Source organism: Kogia breviceps, chromosome 7, assembly GCF_026419965.1.
Source record: "Kogia breviceps isolate mKogBre1 chromosome 7, mKogBre1 haplotype 1, whole genome shotgun sequence".
Classification (NCBI taxonomy): domain Eukaryota; kingdom Metazoa; phylum Chordata; class Mammalia; order Artiodactyla; family Physeteridae; genus Kogia; species Kogia breviceps.
The window spans coordinates 117,594,817-117,603,874 of NC_081316.1; the positions used below are offsets into that span (position 1 = coordinate 117,594,817).

Consider the following 9,058-nt stretch of genomic DNA (forward strand, 5'->3'; position numbering starts at 1 on the left):
TGCAGACGATCAGAGCCGTATGATGGAACTAATTTCCAGGCACAGGTGACGTGGCATGCTCCCTGGTGACAGAAGGTCCACACAGCTCCCCCAAGTGGCACATACAGCCGTGGGAAAGGCGGTGGTGGTGAGAAAGAATTGTGGAAGAATTGGGAAGTAAAAAAAAGTGGAGGGAAAGGAAGAGGTGCTAGTCTGACCTCCACAACCCCTCCTCCAGGACTGAAGTCACCGATGAGGCCATTTGAGAAGAGCAGGCTGCAGTGTAGACAGCCTCTCCCCACGAGGAGGTCTGCAGCATTTCCAGTTACCCTTGTCCGAGCCCTTCAGGAAGACGCCCGGCCCTGAGTGTCCCCTCATCGCTGTCCCATTACTGCTGATCATTGTTGGCTCTGCTGGAGCTCAGCCGCCCTCGGCTCCTGTGTCAGCCATGTAAGAATCTCAGAGGCTTGGGAACGCGAGCTCAGCTTGAAATACACTTCCCTGAAGGGCTTATTCTGTTTTGGGACAAGTCTCATGCCGATCTGTCTTGCCAAGAAATGATTGGTATTGAACCGTTGGTTTCTATTGCTGTCAAACACAATCTTACACGGAGAGTAAGGGGGCAGTCACTCTGGAGGGCCAGCTGGGAAAGAAGGCTTCTGACTGGCTGGGACTTTCTTAGAAGCCCCCGGAGAATTTCTTTTTAAGGGAACATCTAGAATGGCTGATGTCCGAATGGCAGCACCGAGTGGGTCCCGTGCATCTAAAGTGGCTGCAGTCAGATTCCACAGGTGTCCAGGGAGAAGGACGAACAGAGGCCCAGAGCCCCAGCTTAGCTTTGGGCACAGGCTTGGATTTTTTCCTCTATTCCAAATGCAGACCGTCCTGCAGGGTCCCGCGTAGCACACAGAGGTCGGGAAGAATGCAGAAGCAACGTCCCAGTGTTCGTGCAGGTCTTACGCTACTGAAGGGGGTCTGCACAACATTGGTAAGAGAAGCTTGCTTTCCAGCCGTGCCTCTTAAGACACCTGAAGGTGTGGGGAGGTGAAATTTGGTGCTGCTGGCCTTGTTCTCGTGGTGTTTGTTTTGTTTTTCATCCTCATAAAACTTATTTGAGTGCAAAACCAGTAGAAAATTGATAGCTCAGAATCTGTTCAGATGAGTCGCCCCCGTCAGACCCTGTTTTAGGAAGAGCTGGCCGCTGGTTAGAAGTCAAAGACACTGACTCTGTGAGTGTCCACTGCATTCCTTCTCCCTCCCTGGGCCTCAGTTTCCTACTCTGTACAGTTGGGGGTTGACTGACTTTCAAGGACGTTTACAGTTCTGATGCTCTTCGGTTCTTTAAAATGAAGCCGCGTATCATCCCGTGGTTGACTACGCATCTCATTATCACGCATAACGGTCCGCACTTCACCAAGAAACATGCATCTTCTCGTGCATTTCCCCACCCGTTCATTCAGCAAACGGTGAGTGCCGGCAACGTTCTGGCACTGCCGTGGGCACCAAGGACAAGCTGGGAATGAAGCGAGGTCCTGGCCCGCCTGGAGCTTGCAGTCCTGTGCGGGTCAGTCACACGCAATAAAAAAAAAATCTAAAAATGGGTAGCGTCGTGTACCGCCCTACGGCGTGAGATAACGCAATGACAGTCAGCTGGTAGCGGACGGGGGTCGTGGGATGAGGAAAGCTGTTTTCTAGACAGCGTGATCGGGAGAGTCCTCTCTGAGAAGAGAAGGTGGCATTTGGCAAGAGACGATGGATGAGGGCGTGAGCACTGGACGTGCGGGCAGGAGGGCCGCGCAGAGGCCTGATGCGAGCGTGCTGGGCCTGGCGGGGGGAGATAAGGAGGCTGCGTCCCTGGATCCCATCTTGGGTTTTGACGCCAAGTGTGACGGATGCCGTTGGAGCTGGTATGCTCTTGAGTCAGTGTTGTGAACGTGCCTCCCGGCACTGGGGGCGCGTGCAAGGGCCTCGAAGGTGCCCGGGTGCCCACAGGTGGCGGTGACGGGCGGTGGCAGGAGCTGCGCTCGGGATGGAGGCAGCGGTGCAGGCTCCCGCCCTGGAGGAGCTCCGCCTGGGGCCTGGAGGCTGGGCGCTCCGTGCCCAGCAGGAGGCATGGCCCGGACCACCGAGAAGCGGCTTGAGCGGCCATCTGGAAGGAGTCAGTGGGGGAGAGGCAGGGGTGGGAGGGACCCCGCGGGGCAATGGCTGGGCTGCCACAGCAGTTCTCACCGCAGAGGCGGCGGAGTGAGTGAGTGAGCAGGCTGGCCCAGGAGGCCAGGGCCCGCCCGCACTCCTCCTCCCTGAGCTGCGCGGGAAGGGCCAGACCCTCACCCAGAAGGTCATCACGACCGAGTGGCCAGGCCCTGCTGCCCTCTCTTGCGCACAAGAGGTGCCTGGTCCCCCTTGAGGCCTCGGCCCCTCCAAGTGCTGAAAGGGATGGTTCCTCGTAGGCCACCAGGCCCCACCTGCCCTGTGGGTGAAGCCATCGCCCCAGGGGCCCAGCTAAGGAAGGATGGCGGCTCAGTGTGGCCGTGAGCCCACGTCTTGCACCGTGTGACCGGCTGCTCTCTGCATTCTGACTGAGCCCTCCAGATGCTCAAGGGCCTCCCGACCAGGGACCGCTTTCCTGCGAACCAATGTGATTGTCCAAAAGTGAGCCTGTCTGCACCTCGGCCTGTGTTTCCCCGTGTCTGCTTCTGGGCGGGAAGAGTTGCAGGACCCCAACTTACTGGGCACAGATTGGAGCCTAGGGCCTCCGGCCGTCTGTCCACTGAGAGCTGGGATGTGCAACACTCCCGGGACCAGCCGCCTCGGGCCGGGGCTGCCAGCAGCAAACCGGTGCCTACCCGCTGCCACGGGCCACGAGATAATGTGTCTCCATTTTGGGACTGTGACATAGTTACATCAGACCTCGATGGCCAGTGCGCACATTCCAGGCCTGAGACCAGGGTGGCAGCAGGGAAACCTGAGCTGTGAGGAGACATTCTTAGGCTCAAAAATCACAAACCCGAGAGGGAAAGGCACTTGATCAGAAAACAACATCATTCAGGTTATTTTAATGCCCTGGATTTGTGCTGCCCTTTAAGTGGAGCCCCTTCTGTTGTGGGACCTTGGTGCCAAGTGACCCTGGGACGGACGGCTCTCACTTGCTGTGAACTGAGGAACAAGGTCGCGTCTGGCTCGGCGCGCTCCCTGAGCTGTGGTTCGGTCTGCGTTTTCCGAGCACACGCCTTGCTCTCAGACGGCGGCACAGACCAGCTTCTGAGGCTCAGTGGCCGCCGGCCTGCTGTCAGCATACAGGGAACTCTCTTCCCTCCCCCAAGACAACTCCTGAAACTTCTGCCCTTTTCAAGCACTGGGGTGCTGAGCGCCGTCTGGGCAAGTTCTCTGACCCCCTGAACTTGCAACCAAGGGGCAAGGGTGATTGTCACCTACTCAGAGAGCCCACCACCGATCCCTCAGACAGTCAGTGCATTCATGAATTAAGCACTGCTTACGTCCCTGCGGAGAGTCCTGAGCATCTGCTGCGTGCAACGCAGAGTACAAAGCCGCAAGCAACACAGTCCGTACTCACAAGAAGTACATAATAAAAGTGCAAAAGACAAGACTCGTACGCAGAGAGTCAGAAACCAATGGTCCAGAATCAACTAGTCTGGCACTGATGAAAGGCAAGGGGAAGGAAGAGGAGAGAGACTTTTCCAGTGGACACTTGGCCTGAGCGAATGCTGGGAGGTAGGAAGGAGAATCACCATAGCAACAAGTCACCCCGAGCCTTGTCTCTGAAGACTGAAGGAAGAAGACCTTTCCCCAGGACAGTTGGAGTGTCTGCCTTCAGGCTGTCAGTAATACTGGATGAGAGAGCTTGGTTTATAAACTTCTGAAACTTTATATAGAGTGTTGACACCCTGCCCAGAGCAACGGGAAGCAGCTTTGTTTAATGGAGTTCCAGGAGATGTTAGCTCTGGACCCGGTAAACGGAGACTTGGATGAGCTTTTCACTGAAACGTGGATGGCCTTCGGTTCTGGTCTGCACGCTGAGGATGACACCAGTGGGGGCAGTGGACATATCCCCGAGCTGGAAGGCTCGGGTTCTAGTCTTGGCTTCGGCAATGAAAACGACAAACGTTTATTGCGCACTGTGTGCTAGAGCTTGTTCTAAGGATCCTCAATATAACCCCTTCTCCCGCCTGTTCTCTGTGAGGAGAGATCCATGTTATTCCCATCTAATGAATGCAAAAACGAAGGCACGGAGATTTTAAATCACCTACCGAAGGACACAGAGCTAATCCGCGGTAGCGCTGGCATCCACACCTGGTTGTCTGTCGGCAGAACTGTTTCTTAATCCGGGTGCTGCTGCCTCTTGGAAAATGGGTGACTGATCTTGGGCAAAAGTTTCTTGTTCAGTAAAATGAAGACCCTGATAACTCCCCCCAATTACCTTAAAAAGTGATTGTCAAGATCTAAATAAAATATTGGATATGAAATACTTCATAATTTAGAAAGTCCTATCCGTGTGTAAAGTATTACATTCCTCAGAGGAACGAGGAGAAGATAAAATGGAAGGAGAGCTGATGGAAAAGACTGTAGAAAAATGAAAACCGGAAGTGTGTACTTTGCTTATCAACCCGAGGCAGGCTAATTGGGGATGAAGAGGTCCTTGGACTCCATGGAAGTCTGGGGGTGCGGCTCATTCCCCGAAGCTCTGTGGTAGCCTTAATCCATGTGATTTTGGCAGGCTTAAAGAGGGAAAATGGGGCTTCCCTGGTGGCGCGGTGGTTGAGAGTCCGCCTGCCGATGCGGGGGGCACGGGTTCGTGCCCCGGTCCGGGAGGATCCCACGTGCCGCGGAGCGGCTGGGCCCGTGAGCCATGGCCGCTGCGCCTGCGCGTCCGGAGCCTGTGCTCCGCAACGGGAGAGGCCACAGCAGTGAGAGGCCCGCGTACCGCAAAAAAAAAAAAAAAAAAAAAAGAGGGAAAATGGAGGATAGGGACTTTCATTCTAGGAGCCCAGAGAAAGTCAAGACAGTGGTCTCAGAGTCAAGGCTACATTCTTTCCTCCCTCACTTTCATCATGCTTCGTTCCTTCCTTCCTTCTTTCCTCAGACTGAGACCCAAATGAAGTGGAAGAAAATCTCTCCTGAGATGAGAGTCAAGGTGAAATATAATCACTCATTCGTTTTGATGACAAACATTCAGAGAGCATCATCACGGTTCCAGAAACGGGCCAGGAACTGGAAGGCACCGCCTTTGCTCTCTAAGTGACGTGACAGAGCTGGACAGGGTTTCATCCAATATCCAGCCCATCCTCTGTATGGAAAGAAAGAAAGAAAAGTCCAGGGAAGTGATGAGGCTTGTTCAAGGTCACTGTGCCCAGGCAAATGTGGGCTCCTCCCCATTTCAGTCATTCCCTTCTGGGTGGATTTGGAGTGAGGGAGGGGGAATTTGTTCACAAGCCATATACTGCCCTGTGACAACAATTCCAAAGAATGCCAGGTGATTTGTTTTAAAGCTCACCTTTGACATGGTTCTTTCTCTGCCTGCATGCGCCTGAGGAGTTAGATAGGAACGATCTATGTCGGGGTCTCATGGACTATTGATTACCTGCTTTCCCGTGTCAAGGACTGCTTCCCTGTAAGACTGAGATCAGCACCCACGTATGGAGTTGTGTGTTCCTGTGAGATGAAACAGTCAGTTACGGCCACTGAACCCCTAATCAGCCCCCGTGGAGCTGACTCTCCGCTCCTCTCCCGTCTTACCTTCCCTTATCGCGTGCTGGTGGCCGCATCTCCCCCCCTGACTGCAAGATAATTCACATCCTCTGGTGTTCCTGCTCCCTCCTACTTCAGCTCAGCATTGTAAACAAGACAAAATGTAATAAAAAGGTTAAAAAGACAAACGAAAACGCCTCTCACCAGGGGCTGGGTTGGGGACTAGAGAGTACGTCTGTCATTGGGGGAAAACAACACCCCTTTTTAGTCCAGGATTCATCAGATTCCTCCTACGGTGACAGAGAGGTCCTTTCACCCCAGCAACCAGGAGGCTCCAGCTGGGCATGTGCTTTTGAGATGGGTCCTGGCTCAGGGCCGCCTGTCTGGGGCCTGCTTCTGGCGACGCCGGCACCACCGATGAGGTGGTCAGCCCGAGAGGCGTGGGAGGCGGGGCCCGGTGTTACTGCTGCAGCTGTGAAACCCACTCAGACAGCCTCCTCCCATACTGATCTGAGAAGCTGGCAGATCTTTACAGCGGGGGTGCTGACAGACGTCTGAGGCTTCACCTCTGCTCAGTGGAAGGTCCCCCCTGTCATCCGGCTTTTAAGCGGGGTTGGAGGGGTGTGGCTCCATCGTGGGTAGGAAGATGGAGATAAAATTGCCAGATGGCGTTGAGGATTCCAAGCCTACCAGAAGAGAAAGACAGACATTACTCACTGACACAAGAAGGCAGCCAACTCCACTTACAGATCAAACCTTTGTGAGCAGGCAAAGTCTGTCCCGAGCCCGTGTGAGAGGATGCAGGAACCAGCCATGGCCTCTGAGAATTTGTGAGGCGACCGAATATTTGCGGGGAAACTAGAGAGATGCCACAATGTAGTAGTTGGAGAAATCACAGCACACAAGACAGTCTGCCCCCAGGGGCTCTACAGCCGCTGGAGAGGACAGATGGGCGCGTCCTCAGGGGCAGCTCAGGACAGGCCTACTCCAGGTGCAGCCCCAGGAGCACAGCTGGATACAGTCCAGGCAAGGTGTGCTGAGCCCAGCCAATTCAAGGGAAACTTCTGTTTCATTACGTTTCATTTCTTAAAGAGGAACTTCTCCATTACACACTGCTTCTCAGGGCAGCAGGTAAAAGGCACGCAGAACTATGAACAGATACAATCAGCAACCACTTCGGCTTTTACGTGGCACCTTTCCCACTTGGGCATTAATTATTTGGCATTTTCTCCCTGGTTTTCAGAAAGTTTTCTCTAGGAGGTTGAACTTACGGAGATGATTGAAGGGAGAGGAAAGCTTCAGCAGTATCTCCAGAGGCTGTTTTGCATTTTCTAATGTCTGACATTTTTACAACAGGTTTTCCATGGAAAGCTCAACAAGTCACCAAACCCTCCGAGTCTCAGAACCCAGACTTAAAGTCAGGGGAAGAGATTCCCATGGCTGTAACCTTTCTAGTCGTGTGTCCTGTCAGCTGGTACCGCCATAACAGGATCCCACAGACTGCGTGGCTTCCACAGAAATTTATTCCTCATGGTTCTGGAGGCTGAGAAGTCCGAGACCAAGATGCTGGCAAGGTAGGTTTCATCCCGAGGCCATTTCTCTTGGTTTGCAGCTGGCCACCTTCTCACTGGGGGCCCACGTGACCTCTTCACGTGCGTGAGGAGAGGAAGCTCTGGTGTCTCTTCCTCTTCATGCAAGGGCACTAATTTCATCATGGGGGCTTCCACCCTCATGCCCTCGTCTAAACCTAACTACCTCCCCCTGGCCCACCTCCTGATACCATCACACTGGGGGCTATAGGGCTTCAACATAAAAATTCTGCGGTGGGAGAGACACAAGCATTTTGTCTACAACATTGTGCGAATAGTTTGGAACACGTAAAGCACTTATGAAAATGTTTAATCTTAGGGTTGATGGTTATTCTGATTTTGGAACATGTAAAGCATTTATGAAAATGTTTAATCTTAGGGTTGATGGTTATTCTGGTTTCACAGAAGGGACTACTAGGGCAATCCTCCTCATAGAATATCAAATATGGAGACAAGTATAAGAAATATCATACATTCCAGGTTTACCTGTAATCTTAAGTTGATGTCTATATTAATTTATCATAGAGGCAATTAGACTAGTGGGACAGCCAAGTCAACCCACAAAGACTGGTAAGCCGATACAGGAGAAAATTTTAAGGAATAAAGAGAGAGCAGTTTTTGAGTTGCATAAGAAAGGAACGATGACAGAGCTATGAAATCTTTATAAAAATTTTTTTTCATGTTATTATTTACTTAGTTTGGTTTTTAAGAAAAGGGTTTCAGAAATAAACACAGGAAAGGATTGGGTGAAGCAAACTATTGGTCCAAGGCTGCCTGCTCTGAGCAAGACTAGATGAGGAAGATTTCTATCACTTGGGAAACATCTACAGAAACGCTAATCTTATATAGGTCTCAGGTCACTCCGCTCCAGCAGTGGGCATCCTTCCGCATCCCAAACCTCAGTATGCAGAGCCTGCTGAAACACAAGCTTTCACTCGCCTCAATCCTCTCCAGACTGCTAGAAGGAGGTGCACAGCCCTGCTCTGCAAGCATTGAGGCCATGAGTATTACTGCCGTCTCCACACATGCACACTTATCTCCCCTCTTATCTGTCCAATTTCTCGGCTTGTAAGCAAATGCCGTATGCCACTCACACGCCCATATCTGTGCCAGGCACACACCTGTACATGGGGGCAAATTCTGTTTCAAACATTAAAACAACAGCTTCTATCTCATCCAAGCAGATCGATGAAAAGGAAACGTTCTGGGTCCTCACCCATATGCAGGATATACAAAGCTGTCTGGAACAGATCTGGTATTAATTACCTAGTGCTCTACACTGGAATAAGTGCTTAATCCCGAGGAGGTTTACACTGGAGACTGACCAACCTGCCCCGGGGTGGATACACAACCAATCTTGGCTCCAGAGACTATTCCACATCATGTGTTGTGCAAATGTGCGCTGGCACAGGAATGGACTTTCATTCCACAGCAGATGGGATCCTTCTTCCGTGGGTCGACTTTAAGATAATATATGACCCAAGCACTAAATTGTCTAGAGCTTCCTACTTTTTTTTTTTTTGTTTTTTTTTTGCAGTACGGGGGCCTCTCACCGTTGTGGCCTCTCCCGTTGCGGAGCACAGGCTCCGGACACGCAGGCCCAGTGGCCATGGCTCACGGGCCCCGCCGCTCCGCGGCACGTGGGATCTTCCCAGACCGGGGCACGAACCCGCGTCCCCTGCATCGGCAGACGGACCCTCAACCACTGCGCCAGCAGGGAAGCCCTGAGTTTCCTACTTTTCACGAAATGCATCACTGTCTTAATTCTCAGACTGAACTTCTTC

At 52.5% G+C, this 9,058-nt stretch overlaps 1 protein-coding gene across 1 annotated transcript in view; it reads right to left on the reverse strand.

Annotated features, from left to right (window-relative positions):
- Positions 1 to 3,015: 3,015 nt before the first annotated feature.
- SNX19 (sorting nexin 19) overlaps positions 3,016 to 9,058 on the reverse strand; it is a 52,387-nt gene continuing 46,344 nt past the window's right edge. Inside the window, exons 12-14 of the transcript XR_010841509.1 lie at positions 5,734 to 6,371; positions 5,492 to 5,649; positions 3,016 to 5,284 (exon numbers count right to left, since the gene is read on the reverse strand). The gene's annotated coding sequence lies outside the window, so the exon portion shown is untranslated. The remainder of the gene's footprint in view (positions 5,285 to 5,491; positions 5,650 to 5,733; positions 6,372 to 9,058) is intronic.